Source organism: Podarcis raffonei, chromosome 8 (genome assembly GCF_027172205.1).
Source record: "Podarcis raffonei isolate rPodRaf1 chromosome 8, rPodRaf1.pri, whole genome shotgun sequence".
Taxonomy (NCBI): Eukaryota; Metazoa; Chordata; class Lepidosauria; order Squamata; family Lacertidae; genus Podarcis; species Podarcis raffonei.
In genome coordinates, this window is record NC_070609.1 from 91191497 (window position 1) to 91213557 (window position 22061).

The following is a 22061-nucleotide window of genomic DNA, read 5'->3' on the forward strand; positions in this document are numbered from 1 at the left end:
TCTCAGGGCAGTTCACAGGATAAAAATAAGTAAAACAGCACAACAACAACACGCACACCCTTCCCACAGACTCATTTAAAAGGCTGTAGAATATTAATCAGCCCAAGGCCTGGTTGAAGAGGAACGTTTTCTCCTGGCACCTAAAAATTGGATTGTGTCCAGTGCAGCACTAAGTTAAAGTTGCTTAGTGGGATAGTTACTCTACTGGTGGGATGTTGTTGCCCAAAGGAATGCCTGAGCAGGTTGCTGGCATCTTTGCTGCACAATGATTCTCTGCTAGTGCAACACTGCACTGGATTCCTCTCTTGCACTGCATTACTTCCTTGCACAAGGGCCACTGCAGAACTCTGGCACCACCATGCAAACCAAAAGCTTCTGTGCCAACAGGCCACTCTTATCATCCCCAGCATTAAGCTGAAACTCCTGACCCTCACTTCAAGTCATAATAAGCCACCTTGGCTACATTCAAACGCCAAGCAGCAGCAAGTAAATTAAATCAGCTATATGCATTCTGACAACGCAAACTGGCACGCTGCTCTTTCGCTGACGGTGACATCACTGGCAACAAGGCTGGCAGCCGGGGATCCCTAAGGGCCAAGCCAGGCAAGATGTAAAAGCAGTCATGGGAGATTGGGAATGGCGTTACGGCAGGAGGGGGGTTAATGCTCCCCTCCGTCTGCACCAGACCCCAGAAGGCCATAGCACTGGTGAGCAGGGATGAGCTCACGCATCCGCCTCCAGGGATTCAGCGCTGCAGAATCTCCAGAGCTTGCTGCCCCTTGGGACTGTGCCAAGGCCCACACCCTTCTCCCCAGCCCTGCTTCCCACCCTCCTCGCGTGTTTTTGCCTGGCTAAAATGTGTCCATGAACTCTGACAATGCCTCTTGCTTGTTTGCTTGTTTGGACAGAGGCTAGAGAGGGACGTGTGAGCATGTGCAGAAACGAGCTCATTTACAGAAAGGCTGCTCCTCCGACCTTGGTCCTTGGCCCAAACTTCCACTGGCATTTGGCCCCCAGAAGGCGGCCCAAGAGGGAATGTGGCCCTTGGTCACAAAAAGGGCCCCCCCACCCCTGCCAAATAAAGTGGTGGTTGCACCCAATATGGTGGCTTAGGGTGAAAGAAGGCCTAATACAAACAGAGCCTTTACAGGAGTCCTTGTGTGAGCCTGGCTTCTTCTCGGGCTCGCAGTTGCCGCAATGGGACTACATGGCAGCAAACTGAGCCCTGATTCAGCCACCGGCTCTGTCTTTCCCCAATTCATGAGCAAGCTGCCTGCCTTTAAAATGTCACATGAATGATATCTGTTTATAGACCCACCCTTCAGCTTCTTCATAGGAAAAAAGAGAAACTTTTCCTTTTATATATGCAAAGCTGTCCTGGGAGTTTGGGAATGAGGGCAGATTGCAAGCATCATAAGCAGCACCAGCCACAGCTGGCTTTTACTGACAATTTGCAGTATTATTTCCCCCTCCCTGGCAGTTTGACCCTGATGATGGAAAAAGGTGTTCTGCCTGAACTGAACGGAGCTGAGCCACTTTGAAACTGAACCCGCTGCTCTACAAAATGATGTCTTCATCCATGATGTTTCAAGGTACCCTTCAGCCCCTCTATTTGCATACCATTTGGGAATCCCTGCTTTAAATGAAGAAGTGTTTAAATGAAGAAGAGGAGCCTTCACCAGCCTGCTGCCCCCGCCTCCAAGTTCTGAATTACAGTTCCCCTCAGCCCCAGTCAGCCGTATGGGGGCTGGAGCATGGGAGCATTGGCAGAGGCTGGTGGCAGATGCAGGGCAAAACATCTGTGGAAGGGCACCAGGTTGGCACATTTTGAGTGGAATGAATACATAACAGTGCTTAATTCCTGAATAAACCGCTGAGAATTCATTGTGGGTTTTGTCCTTCTGTGGTGTTCCTTGCTGCTGAAAGAGAAGCCCTTTTGTTTTCTTCTGCTGAGGGTGTGTTCCTTTTGTGTGATGTGTAAATATTACTAGCACCATGTGAAACTCTGCAACTTAGTGCTGCTTCACTTCCTACAGGATTCCTCCTACAGGCAGCTTCTTGGCTATGTATACACACGGCATGGAGATTTCACACAAATTCCAGATTCTTTTTTAATATGCACAAAGAGGATTACATGTGCAGAGTCCTAATTTTTAAAATTTCTTTAGAATATTTGTACACCAACCTTCAGAAAAAATTATCCCAGAGAAGTTTACAATATAGTTTAAGACTTTAAAACAACAATAGCAAAATAGCAAATATAGAAATACAACAGAACATTAAAGCAGAGTGGAACACACATTAAACACACCAGCACTTAACATAGTATAAAATTGTTTAAAATGCCTGAAAGAACAACCACACCTTAACCTGGTGCCTAAGGTCACTTTCAGACAACCTGTTTATTAAGTATTCATCCTGATGTGTTTGCACAAAGGTTGAGCAGAGGTGACAGCTATTTACCGAGCATTCATTCTTATTTGTTTCCGGGGAAGATAGATGATGTTGCATTAAGCAAATGTTATCTCACACTTTCCAGTGCCTTTCCCCATCACATTCCTTATTGCAAAAAGGCTGGGGGTGAGTTTCGGGGGGGGGGGCAGGTCTGTTGTGCAAGAGCTCCAAATAAACCTGAATTGCACGACCTGCATTTGCCAGTAACTGAATCCCACCTAAAAATGGTGACATTCTGGAAGCACCCAAAGTGACCACAAGATGGGGACCAGGTATACTTCTATGGGGAAGGTGTTGGTTGCCACCTGCCTTTCCCCCAGTATCTGGGGCACCTGAAGAAACAGCTTAGCTAAAGATTTGGGCAGGTTGGCATGGGAGCAGGTGGTCCTTAAGGAGTATGGACAACTCAATTGACATTTGTTCCAATTCAGTGGTAAACAGCATGTTTTCCTGGGGAAATTGTTGGGGCGGGCACACACACAAAACTGCCCAGACCCAGGCCTCTGAATCACAGACCTGTGCCTAGAAATCGCAGCACAAATGGAAATGTGGATGAGCTTCTGCTTCTCAAGTTAGCCAGAGCCTCGCTATCCTCTGGGGCCAAGACCCACATCTGGAACATAAGACTGGCCAGCCAACGAGAATATCCAGGACTTCAGTGGAATAGGAGTTTCATCGACTTGGACTGCTGCTCCTGCTAATCTGGGGAGCCTTCCTTAAACAGCTCGCTGCCACAAGAGAAGGGAGGTGTTCCCACAGAGTTCACCACTAGCTTAGTCTGCCCACAACAGTAGCATAAAGATCTGGTGCTCTTAAGCAGCGGCACGAGGAAGCCTTCTTTTTAGGCCCGCAAGACTTTTGCTGAGCTCTTTGACTTTTGCTGAACCATAAAAAACTTTAAGAGTTGGAAGGAACCTGGGGAACCATCTCGGCTAAGCTCCTTCTCCCCGAGACAGGATTTCCTGGACATAAAGCAGCCATGACAGATTCGTGTCCAACCTTGTCTTGAAAAGCTCTAGGGAAAGACATGCTGCAACTTCCTCTTGCACTGCCAAAGCGTTTGCAGTTTCCTGGAGTTCATGGTAGAGCTTCTCCTGTGCAGCCCTTTGCTCCTTCCAACTAGATTAAATGGGGCAAAGTAATGTGCATTGCACAGTAAATTATGCAATTTATAAATTATACAATTTACAATTTATACAATACATAAATTTATAAATTATACAATTTATAAATTATTCAATTTACAGGTTACAGAATCCATTTTTTTCTCCATGCAGAATTTGGATTATATTGTCTGAAAATTATGGCTTTTATCCAGCATTAATCTGGCTCATAGAGACCATGTCTATATCTCTGTTGGGAAAGCTCAGAATGCTCTTCTCTAGAATACATGCCCTTTTAATGTCGTAGAAGGAGAGATCATGGATTTGTTTCTGTTCTTATTTTTATTATGTGTTTTGTTTTGTTTTTTTGTGTTGTACTTTTGTGTTGTGAACCGCTCTGAGATCTATGGGTATACAAATTTAATAAACAATAGTAACATAATAAATTAAGGTTGCCATATTTCAAAAAGTGAAAATCCAGACACAAAAGTTGACCTGTTTTTTTGTTGTTGTTTTATTCCAAAGTTGTTGAGTCTGCCAACTGGCATGCTGATACGGTCACCCACAAAACCATTCACCAGGAAGAGGGATACCTGAAGAATCCGCAGCCCTGGAGGGAGCCAGGTAGCTGCTCACTTCAGACAAAGCCATGCAACTCAGCTCAGCAATTCACACAGCCTGGATCCCTGCCAGCACTCAAGTCATGATTACTTCATTAGTTAGATTAGGAGAGAAATGGCTGCAAAGTCTATTGGGCACTAGCTGCACAGTGAAGACACTCCCCACTTCTAAGGTCTGCCAGCAAGAGACTTTAAGGCTGCAATTCAATAGACCCCTAGCCTTGGGTGGTGGTGGAGGACTTGTTTTTATTATTGATATTAATCTTTTGTATCTTTATTTTGGATCTTATGATATATGTGGAAATTGTGCAATTTGGTAGTGTATTTTTTGATGTTTTATTTATTGTTTATAACTTCTTTTGCTATCTTGTAATTATGTATTTTCCCATGTTTTAAGCTGCCTTGAGCATGGCTTGAACTATGGAAAGGTGGCCTACAAATTAAATGATGTATATATGTATGTACCTGGGAGTAAGTCCCACTGAAGTCAGGATTGCACTGCAAACCTCTTGAACCACATTAGAATTAAACACACTGTTTTTTTCTGTCTTCCCACCTTACCTGCTGATAAAAGGTAAGCCATTTCCAAATATCAGATGGGGAAACTGAATAATATAAAGGACTAGCTCAGAGGTCACACTGGACAACTCTGCTATAGTAAGGCTGCATAGCACACACTGTGGGATGTAACATCACTCAAGCAGTCAAATACAACATTTCCTGTTTGCCCAGAGTGGACACACAGGGGAATGTTGCTCCAGCCAGAAGGACTAACTGTCACACCTGGTCTGGAGCGTCCTCCCCCTGTGTGTGACCAGGTAGATGGGTGTGACCCTGGCAGACCCTACAAAAGGGCCAGTCATGCAGCCATCTCTCTCTCTCTCTCTCGATCCCTTCTCTCCATTTTGCCTTTTGCTGTCTGCTGGCTCTCAGCCAGCAGCACATGGGCTCATCCCTCACAGAGGATGAACCCACACTTTTCTCTGCAACTGTAACTACAAGATAATCCCTGCCTTCAGGACTATACTGTGAACTGAATGTAAGTAATGATCATTACTTTTAAAAGAAGACTGTCGTGTCATTACTGTTTTTAAGAGGGAACTAAATAGGAAATTTACCAGGAACAATCCAATCTGGACAAGCCAGACTGGATTGCTCAACTTATACGATTCCAATGAATCTATCAACTGACTTCCAGCAATGTGCAAGGGAATGTGCTCTGCTACTAGCTCACTAGTGTGAGTGAAGAAGGATAATATTTAATCAATATATTCTCTCCTACTATCCACAACATCCCCCCTGCAACTCTGTCTTCTAACACTTCACTGCCTCCCCCTCAGCCCTTACCACCTGAGGCAGCCACCTCTCTCTGTCTAATGGTAGAGCCAGCCCTGTTAGGGATTGAGTATGTCTCCTGTGTGAGAGCACCAAAAAGCTGCACAATATGGAAATAACTTCCTGAGAATCTTTGGTACTCAGGTTTATATGGGAAGCCCTGCTCCTTACTCAGTGTGGAGAAGGAAAACACTTGGTACATGCTCAGAAGTAGTTCTCTTTATTCTTGTTGGAAGTTTGCAGGAGAAGAGTTTACACTGACCGAGTAAGGAACCTCCTAATTACCAGACTATCCCTGTACCTTTATCTCTATGTAGACTTCCCTCCCTCCCTCCCTCCCTCCCTCTCTCTCTCTCTCTCTCTCTCTCTCTCTCTCATTATTTTTGTTGTCTATGGACTGATACATCTTAGGGAGTATACAGCTTCCTCCTCTTCCTCACACTTCTCTCTCGGACCTCAATATGGGAGGTCATCTTTAACTATCCTCATGGCTGCCTTGTTCTTCTCTAGACTACTTAGACTAGAACTAGAAACCTTTTCCATCCAAGTTATGCATCTCCTACAACAAACAACCTTATTATTATTTTTACCTACAAGCATCTATATGTGTGAGACTGCAGCAGGTGTAGTCTACTCTCTAACCAGATCCACTAAGCAAACGCTGCACACTTAGTGTAAGAAAGGGCTTCGAAGACCTTGTCATTCAGCTCAGTTGGTAGAGTCTGAGACTTTCAATCTCAGGGTTGTGAGTTTGAGCCCCCATGTTGGGCAAAAGATTCCTGCATTGCAGGGGGTTGGGCTAGATGAGCCTTGGGGTCTCTTCAACAATTCTATGATTCTATCTAAAGAACAATAGGTAATTGAGCCAGTTACCCCAATAATAGTGTTATCACACATATTAATAGCAACCTTAATTTTGTGAGTGCTGTTGCACCAGAGGGAGGTATCAGTGGACTTGGGGAAGCCCTAAGGTTTACAGAAGTACCACTGTTGTTCCAGGGACAGGACCCTCGGGAGGGGAATACGCGCCATACAGCCCAATTAGGATGAAAGAGGCTCTGTGGGCATGGAAAGCTGAGTGCTGGGGGGAGAGGGAGGAAAGAGAACTTGGATGCAGGTTACACTTGTATTATTTCCTGTCTGCTTTCTTCATATAAGGTGCTTTCAAACTGTCACTATTTTCTGGTGGGATGCAATTACATACTGGCAAATTCAATTACAGTTGATTGGAAGGTATTGAGCCAAACAAAAACAAAAAAGCTCCCCCAAAAGATTGGACTTCTTTTTCAATAAGTGTTATAAGGAGAATAAGGAGAAGAACAGTGGTTCCGCTCCTTCCTCCTGGGCCGTGTTCAGAAAGTGGGGGGGGGGATGAGTGTTCAGACCCCTGGGCCCTCACTTGTGGGGTGCCTCAGGGTTCTGTCCTTTCCCCCATGCTTTTTAACATCTATATGAAGCCTCTGGGAGAGATCATCAGGGGGTTTGGGCTGGGTGTTCATCAATATGTGGATGATGCCCAGCTCTACCTCTCTTTTAAATCAGAACCAGTGAAGGCGGTGAAGGTCCTGTGTGAGTGTCTGGAGGCGGTTGGAGGATGGATGGCGGCTAATGGATTGAAGTTGTATCCTGACAAGACAGAAGTACTATTTTGGGGGGACAGGGGGCAGGCTGGTTTGGGGGACTCCCTGGTCCTGAATGGGGTAACTGTGCCCCTGAAGGAACAGGAGCGCAGCCTGGGAGTCATTTTGGACTCACAGCTGTCCATGGAGGCGCAGGTCCATTCTGTGTCCAGGGCAGCTGTCTACCAGCTCCATCTAGTACGCAGGCTACCTGCCAACAGACTGTCTTGCCAGAGTGGTGCATGTTCTAGTTACCTCCTGCTTGGACTACTGCAACGCGCTCTACGTGGGGCTACCTTTGAAGGTGACTCGAAAACTGCAATTAATCCAGAATACCACAGCTAGATTGGTGACTGGGAGTGGCTGCCAAGACCATATAACACTGGTCCTGAGAGATCTGCATTGGCTCCCAGTACGTTTCCGAGCACAATTCAAAGTGTTGGTGCTGACCTTTAAAGCCCTAAACGGCTTTGGCCCAGTATACCTGAAGGAGTGTCTCCACCCCCATTCTTCAGCCTGGACACTGAGGTCCAGCGCCGAGGGCCTTCTGGCAGTTCCCTCACTGCAAGAAGCGAAGTTACAGGGAACCAGGCAGAGGGCCTTCTCGGTAGTGGCGCCCGCCCTGTGGAATGCCCTCCTGTCAGATATCAAAGAAATAAGCAACTATCCTACTTTTAAAAGACAGCTGAAGGCAGCCCTGTTTCAGGAAGTTTTTAATGTTTAATGCTGCATTGTGTTTTAATATTTGGTTGGGAGCTGCCCAGAGTGGCTGGGGAAACCCAGCCAGAGGGCGGGGTATGTATGTATGTATGTATGTATGTATGAATAAATAAATAAATATTATTATTATTATTATTATGGGGCAAGGCAGGTGGAAAGTGTAGGATAATAACACTTGCTTTGAGGCAGCATCCTCTAACCTCCCAACATACAAATCAGAATGGATGCTCATTCATTGTCTAATCTTCCTGCAAACAAGTCAGGATGAACTTTCCATAAACAGGCTGCCTGGAAGCGCCCAAAGAGGCCTTCCCAGGGCAGGGGGGCAGGGAGGCTAAAGAGACATGGCTTAAGGAGGAGTGGGGCGGGGTGAAAAGACCATTCGCACTCGCAGGACATTTTTGTTCCACTTATGCTGGGTGCAAGGTCCAGTGCGGCAAAACAGGTGATTTCAGGCTATTATTTCAATCCCTCACCCCCGTTTTGCTGCTGGATGACAGAGGCAGTCTTAGCTCCTGGGCACCACCTTGTGCTTGGGATGCTGCTATTGCTCTGCCAAGCATTAGGAAGTGACTGGTCTGGGTGTAATCATATTGTTGTGCAGCCACCGCCACTGTGCCTCAGCAGGGTGAATACAAAAGACACATGCTCATCCCACTATTGTGGCTTATCCAGAACTCAATAAACAAATTCCCACAGAGTTATCTCGGGGACTGGACCAGGACATCAGGTAAACTAACCACATAGAGGTGTTCATGCATGGGTGGGTGGGGGTGGATATAGAGAGATGTGCCTGCATGCACACATACATGCTGATCATGCCAGCAGTCTGTCTAATGCGTTCATCCGCAGCTGTCAAACTCCATGTCACTTTTGTTCTGGCTTGGAAGGCGAGGCAGGGGGTGGGGAGTGCTGCCGTACAGAAAAGCTGAATGCACTCCACACCCGCTGTCAAGCACAATAAGGAAGGACTCCTTAGATGTGGAAATTGCTCTACACAGGGCAATGCAAAGCATCGTCATTGCATGACAACCGTCAGCTGAAGCAGCGGCATTGGGCTTCATCTCTGAACAGCTGCTTTTAAGGACTTTGCTGGAAAGCACTCCGTCAGCAAAATGAGGTGAATGTAACACAAGGGGCAGCTGAGGCGGGGAGGGAAATTGGCCAGGCACGTGCCTAATAGCAGGCTGGAGAACTCTGCTGCAGAGATTTATAAGGGCATGAGGCCCAGGCAGAGGAATTATTGGAAGGGGGGGTGTGTGCATGCGTGTGCGAGTGCCTGGCGAGGAATGAGGGGCAACTGAGGGCAAGGCTAAAGAAATGCTTTCCAGCAGAAAGGCAAAAGATTTAGGTGGCTGTGTCTGTTATCTAGGTGGAGAAGTTGTGGGAGTTTTCCTAGAGCTTGGGAGATGTTCCGTGTGGAGAAAGGTTGTGGGAGACAACTTTGGCAGAGGGAACTGGTCCTCATCAGAATGTGTCAAAGTGTACCAGTGTGCCTCCTTAGGAGAAGTAAAAGAAAAGAAAAGATTTTCTCTGAAGGAATCTCTCTGAAGGTCTCTCCAAAGAGAAACAGCTCAGATACAAAACCTGAAGCCCAAACAGCAGCTAATGGGCACCACCAATCTGCGTCTGACTGGTAATGCACAGTAGAAAAAAAAAACACACAACACCATTGCACGAGTGCTTCCTTGTTTCCCCACTGTTATGAATAGCAGCCAAGTAAGCAGAAAAATCACACACAATCACGCCAAATCACATTTTCTTCTGGAAAACTCAGGTTGGTGGTACTCATGCCACTGTTTCCCCATAAGCATATAGCTTGAGCTTTGCTCTCCTTAAGGTCAGAAGGATGCAACCTGTTATGTACTGTGTTGAATAGGATCCAAACTGCAGCAGTCTGATTGGTCCTAGAACAATAGGATCCAAAAGGCAGCAGTCTGATTGGTCCTAGAACAATAGGATTCAGAATGCAGCAGTCTGATTGGTCCTAGAACAATGCAGCAGTATGATTGGTTGGCAGGAACCACCCAATCATGCTCCAGATAGAAGTGAATCCACAACCTGATTGGCTTACAGTAGAATTCCGGAATTAGCCAATCATGTGCAGCCCATTGTGTAAATAATGTATATAAAGCAGATACCTTGAGGGAACTTTCATTCATTCCTCCTCACCACTATGAGCTGAATAAAGAGCATGAAATCACTTTGCAACTCTGAGTATATTTCACTGGCGACGAAGGTGGGACCGCGCTGAGCTGACTGCCACACACAGCACCGCAGTACCGCCACCTGCCGCACCGCTGCCTCGCACCGTGTATCCAGGCTTCAGCTCTGGGACACAAAGAACTCAGAATGGCAACCGACAGCAGCTTCTCGCTGTTCAACCCAGCAACTGGAGACTGGGAAGCATACGCCTCCCGTTTCACCTTCCTCCTAGAAGCCAAAGGGGTCACCGATGAAGAAGACGCCAAGAAGAGGGCAATATTCTTCAGCGTCTGCGGAGAGGAGACGTTTGAAATCGCCCGGGCTCTCCTTGCGCCTGAAGACGTCGCTACTGTTCCATACAAAACAATAATGGAACAGCTGAAGGGGCACTTTTCACCACAGCCCTCAGTGGTGGCTCGTCGAAATGCCTTCTACGCAAAGCGGCAAGCCCCTGGGGAAACCATAACTGGGTTTGTGACCTCTCTCCGCCAAGCCGCCCGGTTCTGCAACTTCTCAGAGCTGGAGAACATGCTTCGTGACCACCTCGTCGGTGGCCTGAAGGATGAGAAGCTGCAACGACGCCTCTACGCTAAGAAGAACCTAACGTTCCAGGTCGCTCTGGAGGAGGCCCTGGCAACGGAAGCTGCCGAGAGGTCGACGCAAGAGGCAAGGCCGAGCCAGCCGTCCCAACCAAGGGTCCACCACGAGGACCTCACCAACGACTCAGGATCCGAAAGGGAGGAGGTGCACCGAGTACAGCAGCGCACTCAAGCAGCCCACATACCACAGCTGCCTCGACGAGAAGGAGGGAACTGTGCAAGCTGTGGAGAAAGTCACAAGAGGAGGACCTGCCGTTTCCGCAATGCAGAGTGCAGGCAGTACAGAAAATTGGGACACATTGCCCGGGTCTGTCGGGCTCGGCCCACCCGACGCCAGGCATCAGATGACCAATCCAAGAGCCCCAGGTCCCGGGGCCCAATGTACCAAGGCAACTCGACGGAGCTCACGGACTTCCAGGTATACCAGTTGCCCCACCCCAACGTAGAGAAAATTTATGTAGAGGTACAGATAGAGGGGGCCCCATGCTGCATGGAGCTTGACACGGGTTCAACTCTATCCATAATCTCGGCAAGGACCTTAAGGAAACTGTGTCCTACTGGGGGTCCCAAACTCAGGCCGGCCCCATTCACCCTCCAGGACTTCCAGAAACGTAAGGTCCCCACAATGGGGGTGGGGACCTTCAGGGTGCAATATCGAGGGTGGACGCGGCAACTGGACTTGCTTGTGGTCAAGGGCCCCTACATTAGCTTACTGGGATAGGCATGGTTTGGACCACTGGGGCTAGCCGTCACCGGGGTGAACCACACGAGCTTACAAGTGGACGTGGACGCCATACGCAAGGAATTTCCGGGGGTTTTCGATGGGAAATTGGGACAGTATACGGGCCCCCCCATTGCTCTACGGCTTGACCCCGCAGTATGACCGGTCAGGCTCAAGGCCCGCCGGGTCCCATTCGCCCTGAAACCCTGTATAGACGAGGAATTGGACCGACTCATGGAGCAAGGAGTGCTGGAGCCGGTGCCTAATACCCCCTGGGAAACCCCAATCGTCACACCCGTCAAGCCTAATGGTTCGGTCCGCATCTGCGCAGACTACAAATGTACCATAAACAAGGCCCTCACGGCCCACGCATACCCAGTGCCAGTGGTCAGCCATGTCCTTGCCACCCTGGCTGGGTCGAAATTTTTTGGCAAGCTGGACTTGGCCCAAGCATATCAACAGCTGCCAGTAGATGAGGCCACAGCAGAGGCACAGACGATTGTGACACACAGAGGAGCGTTCAGGGTAAAGCGGCTGCAATTCGGTGTCAGCGTGGCACAGGCATATTCCAGAATCTAATGGACTCTCTCCTTAAAGGGATTCCTGGCGTCACCCCCTTCTTCGATGATGTGTTGATTGCCGGGCCCACACCAGAGGAGTTTGAGGACCGCCTCCGCACCGTTCTGCACCGTTTCCAGACGGCGGGTCTCAAGGTGAAGCGGGAAAAATGTCTACTAGGAGTGCCTCAGGTGGACTTTCTGGGATTTATGGTGGACGCAGAGTATATATCACAACCCAACAGAGTTACTAAGGCTTCTGCTAAAGGAAGTAACTCAGTGGGAAATAAATGGGACATCTCATTCCCTCCATGGTGGTGCCATTTCCGGGCCCAGACTGAAGCTCAGTCCTGCCTGAAGTTTGGGCACCAGGTGAAGTAGGGAGAAAGTCCAATGGAGCCAACATGGAGCGAGCCGTCAAGTCCTCCTGCACAAGACTCACTGAAATTAATGGGAGCCGCTGCTGCGGATTATTATTATTATTACTACTACTAAATTTTGCATGTTTTACTATGTTTTTATATGTGCTGTAAGCTGCCCAGAGTGGCTGGAGAAATCCAGCAAGATGGGCGGGGTACTATTATTATTATTATTATTATTATTATTATTATTATTATTATTATTACACCCTTCATCCAAAGAGCATAGGGTGGTTCACAATATCAACAAAAAACTTTTATACTGTATTGATAACATTAATCACTTTGAATTTGTTTTTAAAGAAAATTAAAACCAGGCATATCAGCACGATCTGTATATCTTTCGTCTGTCTGACCTCACAGCCTGTACACATCAGGAATGGAGAACCTGTGGGTGGCCCTCCAAGTGTTATTGGACTAGAATTCCCATCAGGTTCAGCCGGCACAGCCAATGATCAGGGCTGAAGGAGTCCAGCAACAGTTTCTCATGCTCTGCTGTACAGGACCTCACACCCCTTACAAGATTAGCTCCAGACCATATAAAAGATCCACCAACCCCTGCCCAGAGCCTGAGTCTGAAGAGCTACACCTCCCTATCAGTCACCTTTGGATCTTTCTGGCCCTGTTCTAGGCTTATGATGCCCAAAGGCCACAGAGGTCCCCTCAACGAATGCCAAAGGTTAGACAGACTCAGTCAAGGTACCCAAGAAACCGAGAAGGATCTCGTTCCCCATGAAGCAACTGTTAATACCTCCAGTACGACTGCCAATGCCTCTTTAGGGAGGCCCACTTCCTACTAAGAGGTTTGGCCTATATGTGCATTACTGTTTGGCCAAGCACCAGGAAATAAATGGAAGAGAGTAGTCCAGTATCTAATCGATCAGATGGGACTTAAGATTCATAGCCTAACCTGTCTTGAATCGCTCCATACCTCATTCATCATCCCAACAAGTCAGTGGAGTGGGTTACATTTATCTAATGGAAGCACAAAGAGAGTGACTTGCTCAGAGGTACCAAATGAGCATAGCTGAGTAGGTCTTCTTGGTCCTGCAGGAAGGGCACTGGCTCTGTTGCTGAGCTGTACTTAGTTGAGTTTGCATCAAAGGCCATTCTCATTCTTGTCCTCTTTTCCTCCCACCAGGATGCCCCTGCCTGCTGACTGTGGATGTTTCTGCTAAACTCATCTTCCCATCACTATAAACACATTCCATGAGCGTCCGTTCACTGGCTCCCTGTCAAGCTCCATATCAGCTTCATCTTTCTAGCTCTTGCTCCTGACTTTGGGTAATCAACACAGTCAGAGAAAAGAGCATGGTGCAATAATCCTAGGACTACACAACAGCAGGATGAGCGTAAGAACCTATTTTTGGTTTAAAGGCAACCAAGGCCACCACCTTGCTGAAGCTAAGCAGGTCTACCTGGATGGGTGACCATCTGTGAACCACAAGACAGCCCCCTTGGGTTTCATGTGGTGCAAATGCAAGGTATGAATTTAGTAAAGTAGATAAAGTAAGAAGAGCCTTGGTGGATCAGTCCCAGCAATTGAGCCTTCCACAGACTGGTGCCCTTCAGGTGTTTTTTTTTTTTAAATAAAATTTTTATTGGTTTTTCAACATATAATATAAGACAATACAAACAACAAACACTGACAAACAAACATATAAACATGTATAATTTCATAAATTTTTTCGTGTACCCAATTTCAACGACTTCCCCATGCCTCCCTTTTCTGCATCCCTGTTTTGAACTTTTTTTCAGCAACCCCTGGTCTGAATTACTTATTAATTCCTTTCTTTAACCCTTTTCTTTCCTCTTGTCCAATCATTTATCGCTGCAAATCTGCTATGCTTTACCCATGGCATTTTAACACTCAATAATTTTACAAGAATTTTTAAGATAAAGTTTAAATTTCTTCCAGTCTTCCTCCACCGTCTCTTTCCCTTGATCACGGATTCTGCTCGTCATCTCTGCTAGTCCCATGTAGTCGATCACCTTCGTCTGCCACTCTTCCAGTGTGGGTAGTTCTTGTGTCTTCCAATACTTTGCTAGTAGAGCTCTTGCTGCTGTTGTAGCATACATAAAAAACGTCCTATCTTTCTTTGACACCAATTGGCCTACCATGCCCAGGAGAAAAGCCTCTGGTTTTTTGTAAAAGGTACACTTAAGCACCTTCTTAATTTCATTATATATCGTTTCCCAGAAGGCCTTAATCCTTGGGGTGCCCTTCAGGTGTTGTTAGAGGATGCTATCTGATTGTTGGCCATGCTGGCTGGGGCTGGTGGCAACGGGCAGTCCAAAACATCTGGAAGGTCCCATGCAGGAGAAGGCTGCAGGGGCCAAGTAGGGCCAGCAACTACTCTTCCTTTGAGGTTCCATTTAGTGACCTACCATGGCTTATCCACTGACAGATCTGTCCTCTATCAAATTTGTCTCGCTCATAGAATAAAGAAAATTGTGGAGTTGGGAGGGACCTTGAGGGTCATCTAGTCCAACCCCCTGCAATGAAGGAATCCTGCCTACAACTGTCCTTGGGTGGGCTAGAACCACCAACCTTCTGGTTAGCAGCCAGGTGCACTGACCCATTGTGCCACATATTTTGAGGTCATCTAAGCTAATGCCCCCCCCCCCAAATCTTGTGACAGTGAATTCCATACAACCTTCTCAGTGGTGCCCCCCCCCCCAGATCTCTCTCCCTCTGAGTTACAGCTGGCGTCGACTTAGATGAGCTTTTCCCCGCTAGCTGAAAGGGACGTTTCTTTGCTCCACAATATGCAGGGTGTTTATGCTGGAGCCTAGTGCAACTTGCCTGTTTTAGTGGCTGCTGATACTGTGAATAGATGTTTTGTGTTTTAATCTAAGGGGCTGCATTTTCACCATCTGTTATTTACTCCATACTGGAATCATTTGTAACAATGAAGGGGGTGGATAACACACATTATTAAGTAAATAATTTTTAAATTAATACAAAATGCAGGCCTTTTTTGCCACCAGAACTCGTTCTGGCCCCTCTCAGAGGGTGGTCACCTTTTCCATTCTAAGAAAGGAGGGCTGTGTTCAGGGTGAGTTTCGGCACCTCATTTTCTAAGAAACATGAATAAACTGACAAGACTGGCCTCAAAGATGTTTAGATGCTTTCTACAGCCCATCTTTCCCACTGCTGTTCTGGGGACTGTAAGACCTGCCAGGAGGGAGGATTATACCAGGGTTGCCATATTTCAAGCATCAAGAGATGTGAACTGGGGATACTCCTGACTGGGGCTAGGGGGCAGGTCTCTTGCCTAGAAGTCGTCAGCTGAGGGCCTCTACGCCCCCTGCTATATTTTCAACTTTCTATTATGCACTGGCAATGATAATGCAGTTTATGGCATTATCCAAAAGGCCTAGAAGTCTCAGCATAGCTGGGCTGAAGCCTTCAGAGGGAAGCGTGGTCCTGCTTTGAATGTGGGCCTGGTAGAATAAGGGAGTGAGAGTGAGCCGTACAGCAACAAACCTCCCCTCCTCCCCTCTGTGCTCAGGGGAAACAGCTGGCATCATGCCAGTAGGCTGATCCCAGCTACCAAAGGGAAAAATAAAACTCAACTCCAAGTAACCTCTCTGGCGAAAGCAGGTTTTATACAGCCAGCTGGGCTGCTGTCCAGCAGGATCCACAGAAGAGAGGGGAGAAGGGGAGGAGGAGCTCCAGGCCAAGGGCTCACAGGAGAATCACTGCGGAAGGCACAGCAGGAGGAGTGGGGAGAAACTGTCAGGGGCAGCCCTGCTTTGGGACATGGGACACGGAGAAGTCCCAAGAAGAGGTGGCCCTCCCACAATGGCCCAGGAAACATATCTGCCATGTACGGACGGGCAAATCTCACAACTTCAGTTTCTCTTACTTTCTCATTTATTTTTTCAATTTTAAATTCAGCTGTATACATTTCCACATCAGTTTGTATTAAACACGGGGGAAAGACCTCATGAAAATTCACCATCAATGGCTCCTAACATACAAATTTTTGCACACAATTTTGCTTTGTGCACATATTTTTGCAAAACGATTTCCTCTAATTGAAGGCATTTTTAATGTTATTTCCCCCAATACATGCATTTTTGTGTACACGTTACATATGCACATGCATTTTATATGTATCTAGTGGGCTGGAAAACTGCATTGCAAAATTCAGGGAAATGTGAATTTCAAAAGAGGACTGTGTTTTGCTTCAAAAAGCGCACACTACGTAGGTTCGCCTTTAAATGTGACGTGAATCATTTCCCACCCCCTCCCCATTTGGGTGCCTCTAAGGGAGTCAGAGTGGGAGACAGAAGACCTTTGTGGCACAATCCAGTGGTTCGTTCTCCCATGCAAATCCTATTGAAATGAACGAGGGCGGCTGCCCTTGAGCATCTCCCAATCGTTTCAGTGGGGCTTGCACAAGACAATTTCCCACTGAACTGCATTGGGGAGATGGGGGCTCTTTGGGTTCTCCCAAATGTTACAGGCCAGCCCTGGAAAGAGGCAAATTGTTTCACAAAAGCTATAATTGTCTCCTGTCACATTCTTTTGGCATTTTAAAAATGCTAATTGGAAGCCTCTCTTTTCTCTCCAACTCCCTCCCACCGCCTTTCTATAAATACTGGGGGGGGGGGGGCTTGCCAATGGGGGACAGAGCACGGAAGATTCTGCAACCTCAGGAATAAAAATAAGATTATTATTTTTTAAGTGTGTGTATGAGGAAGGATACTGGAAGGATAATCATAACAGGAAGATTTCAAATGGAAATAAGACTCCATGGCTTCTGGCATCCTGCAGCATGGAAGGCACTTCTATCAGCAACTGGTTAACCCTCAAAAGCTTTTGGTTTTGCCTCTGAAAAGGTGCATTCCTGCTTTTGCAGAGAAGAAAATTGTGTGTGTGTAGAAACTTTGGAGAACCATTTCAAATTTGGGTGGGAAGAAGATTTCAAGGGTAGGAGCAACATTCTCAGCAAAGTTTAAACATCTATTATTGGATCTAGTCAAGAATAAACTGCAGAAAAAGACTATATTATAAGAGAGTCACACGTTAATGAAGCTTTATAAGAGCATATATTATGGGAACTCTGTCAAACTTCATGATAACTACAGCATTATAATCAGCTAAAGTCAACAACTGAAATTTAGTTACAGGGGGCTGAAAATGTGCCTGGAGCAGCATGGCAACTGGGGATGGGCTACTTTAACCTTCCCCTCCAGGCTATTTTCCTGAGCAAAATTCCTCTCCTCCCCGCTGCTTTCTCATTCATGAAAGGAAAGATATGGGGTTCCCCCCTTTTTTGCCTTATAGATAGAAAAGTAATGGGGGGAGGGCTGATTCTGAGGGGATAAATGGCCCAAGGGAGAAAACAAGACACGAAGCTGTTAAATGCGTCACTTAGAAGGAAATCAGGGATATAAAAATATATAATAACTGGTGTGAGCCCCTTCCCCAAACACACAAAATTTTCAACAATGCAACTATAATCCTAACAAAAATCAATCCCATGCTGCTATTAGTCTTGGAGGGGGAAATTCAGAAAGGGAACTTATCTCAAACCTTCCTAACCTGCAACTCTGGTCCCTAAGAAGATCTCCCGCTTGCTCCTATTCCTATTCACCCCTAATGCGCTGCCAAGGGATCCTTACTGCCATGTCCAGTTTGTGCCGCAATTAAAAGAGAAATATCCACATTGGCCAGTATCTCATCTCATCTGAGGCTTACAGTGTAGATTAGAGCCATTCAAGCTGGACAGAAATATAGATGATCTTGAGGAATAATTTATATGTTGTCTAAAATGCAGGTCTAAATACTTCTCAAAAAGAAGATTTCCAAACCACGGAGAAGATTTGGGATCCCTCTAGATGGGTGTTTGTTGGGAGGTGTACTGTGTCATTGACACAAGAACAGAGTATTAGCGGTGGATTTAAACAGGACAGTCTACACACCATTCACCTTTATTAGCCGCTCTGCAATGCTTCCCCAATGCTACTGCGTCATTGCTGTCCAGAAGGGCACTCTGCCGCAAAAGCGGGGCACCCCACCCCAATATGTGCAGTATTAAAAGTTACAGGATTTCAGTGGGAAGTTACAGGGCATGCACTGACGGGAAATGAAGCAGGATGTCCACCCTGGAGCTTTTGCAGGTACAAACTGTATTGAAAGCAGGATAACATGTAACCATCCTGATATCATCATGAGCACAAAACTTCATGAATGCACAAAAAAAAGGCACCCGGAGCTGAGCTGAGAAGAGAACTCGGGAGTCCAGGCCCCTAGCAGAGCACTGCTGAGGAATGAATGCAAATTATGGGGAGCCAGGAGGTGGTAAGTCACTTTTCAGACTATTATCTCATTACATAAGGAAGTCATTCACCCCTCTGTGCCTGTGGAAAGGAGATAAAATACTTAATGCCTGTTCAAAGCTGTCAGGATTATACAAAGCTAAGTAGAGTTATTATCCTGCTTTAACCTCTGGAACTGCCCTAACTTTTCAAAAGACAGAAAGAAAACTTAGGGTCTGTTTGGACCTTACTCACCCCACCCCACAATCCTTCCATGAGGCAAAGTGAGGAGGTCTCCTCAGAAATGGATTTTGAGGGCATTTAAGGGCAGGGTGGAGGACAGACATACCTGATCCTGAAGAGCACAGACTTCTGGAAGGATATATGTATTCCATGCAATAAAAACACACCCCCAACTTCTCATTGGTTGGGCTACTTCTCTTAAACTGACTGACCTATAGAAGAATAGCTAGCACTGGCATGTTACTGTCAGGGCCATTGCGAAATGCAGTGTTCCACTTCAGCTCCGTCCAAGAAGGAAGGGCTTCATGTACTTGAGTATTAATGAGCAGCCCTGTCCCTCACAGTAACAGAAGTAGACAGTCCACTGCAAAAGTCTAAGAATGCCCTAGAACAACTATTATGCTTAACATTTCCTGACAAGCTAATAATTGAGGAACAGCAACTGTGTGTTGTGGGGGGCAGGGCTTTAGAGCAACGGGGTACAGGCAGGTACAGGCAGGAGCCTTAGTGAAAGGCCAGGATGCTCATGTTCATGTTGTTTTGTAGCCATGAACTGGCCAGGCACTGCTAAGCATACAAGTGACTGGTTTGACCTGCAGCTCCATTTGTGGTCAGGCAAAAGAAGAAGTAGATGTGCCAATGAGCTGAGACCATTTGGCAAGACTTTTGGTCTCAGGGTAGGTGAGATAAAGTGGACAGGAATGGAGAGAAAAGGAAGGAAGCTTACTCTTTGATAATAACACACACACAAAAGATCTTCAGTCACTCGACAGCCCTCATTTAGCTGAACTGGCACGTGGAAACAAGCAGGAGTCACTGAGAGGGGATAAACTGTAAGGTTGTGGTCCTGTATACTTTGGAAGAAGCCCACTGAATCATAGAACATGGAATGTTGGAAGGGACCCCAAGGGATCTCTAGTTCAACCTTTGTCTTGTAATGCAGGAATCTCAACTAAAGCATCCATGACAGATGGTCATCCAACCTCCAAGGAAGGAGAGTCCACAACCTCCTGAGGGAGACCGTTCCACTGCCAAATAGCTTTCACAGTAAACATGCACAAGACTGGGCTGAAAATCAGTGCCTCCTTTTGTAAGTGAGGGTCATAAGGCCTTATTCAAACCAACTCTCAAACCCCTCTAGTTCTCTCCCTCCTCTGGGCCTGGCCTTGATCTCCTGAGGCCCTTGTGAGCTCTCATGCTGGCTTGGGTGGGAGTGAGCAGGATGGGGTGGAAGCAGCCTGTGCGCAGAGGAAGCCATGGGAGTTCAGCTCACCCCTCTGCTTCCGCTTCCCTTTGCTGGGACTTGAACTCTTGACCCCAGGAATGGATGGCTGAATGCCTTTCCTCTCCCAAGCAATGTGCAAAGGAAAAGGCAATCTTTGGAAATTTCTGCCCCACCTCCCAAAGAAGGAAATGGGCCCCATGAAGAGCGGCAAGTTTCAGAAAGGAGATGAGGCCTTTGTGTAGTTACAGATGATTTGGGGTTTCTCATCTGGGCCACTCCCTTCCAGCAACTGTTCCCCATCAGATCTGCTGCTTAAGTCGGCTCCCACAAGAGGACACGTGTGGAAATGTGGAGATGAGCAATGCTTTAAATTTCCAAGGGATGCATAGAATGCAGCACTTCCTATGAGCCATAAGCTAATCTAGCAACCCTAAAGTTGCAGCTTCTGCTCAGGTCCTCCGTAAAGCTGCCAAGTGCCCTTTTTGTTCCCCTGAACAGGAATAACATCAACACCTTCAGAAACACACATAGCCCCTGGCAGCCCTGTCCCTTTTCATTTCAATCTGTCTATCAGATCTGTGGGACTAGGAGCCTTCAAGCAAACCTTTTGGCTAGGAAATTCCTGCGTGCACAACCACCACCTACCACACTACCAAGGAACTATGGAAGACACCCCCCTCCCTGCAAATGTTTCTTACACCAGCTGGTATTTCTCCCCATCTCCATGCTTCTCTGTTCATACATCAGGGATGGTGGTCTTGGCATGGCCGGTGCCACAACTGGTGTGTGGACTGCTGTCTCCAGCACCAAACACCACCAGCTGGGCAGTCCACCATGATGACCAGTCATGAGAAGGCCTTAAGGAGGAGGTCTTAATCATGCAATGCCCCCTTTCCTGAGGGAGGGAAATGGTGTGGGATGGGCTTCTGTGGAGGAGACCCTGGCTCACACATTCTTGGGAGGGGAAAGTAGTGATGGGGGGCTGCCTCCACCAGCACCCAGACTCACGCTCTCTCCTCCTCAGGGCACATCCAGACTGGTGTTTCTCGCAGGCGGATGCAGCAAGATATCACTTACACATGAATAATGCCTTTGGCATGGACCATTCACACTTCATACGGCTTTATCCGTTGTTCTGTGCTGATTTCCCCGTGTTCCTGCATTCTTGCACCTACACTTTAACGCAGTCCATGCCATTGTCTGTGTTCCCATCTTCTCCCATATCCTCTCTGAGTGCAGGATGCCATGACACCCTACTTTTATTTCTGCACCTTTGAAGTTCTTATGCTCAGGCTGTGACTGCTGTGCTGAGCCATAGCTTGTTTCCACTACAGGATGCCACAGTATTTGGCATCAGCAGGAAGTATGTGGGAGGGGTTATATCACACAGAGGCAGATAGAGCACATTTCTGCACATTGCCAAGGCACTCCTGCACTACTACAAGCAGAGCATTTGTTGTATAGAAAAAGGTATGGATTTCAGCAGGAAACTACGGTGCGTGCACTAAGTGCACCTGACTGCCCCCAAACTGCCCCAAACCTTTCGCAGGTGGAAATGGAATGGGAAACGTTATTGTGTATAACTTGCCCCGATAGCATCTTGAGCACAAATCATGATGAACACAGCAAGGACATCTGGAGGGGCCCTGAGACGTATGTTCTGATGAGGGCAAGGATTTGCCACTGCATGTAGAATGCAGTCTAAGGCACCATTCAAATGCTCTGTCGTGCACGTGCAACGACATGATTCTCACAGCATGACTGCTGGACTGTCATCACGGCACACTATGATTGAGGGTAGTATGCTCATTTCATGGTGATTGGATTGAAAAGTTAGTACAGGAGCTGGAGAAGGGAGACAGGCTGGCAAGCAAGAGATTATGGCAGCAGTCTCTGCATAGGGAACAGCCTCTGGGCTAAATCCTCTAAATTCCATTATCCTAACACTTTTTACACTACAGATCTGCT

At 47.0% G+C, this 22061-nt stretch overlaps 1 protein-coding gene across 5 annotated transcripts in view; it reads right to left on the reverse strand.

Annotated features, from left to right (window-relative positions):
* Positions 1 to 22061, reverse strand: part of FAM178B (family with sequence similarity 178 member B) — a 184660-nt gene that overhangs the window by 74086 nt on the left and 88513 nt on the right. The window lies entirely within an intron of this gene.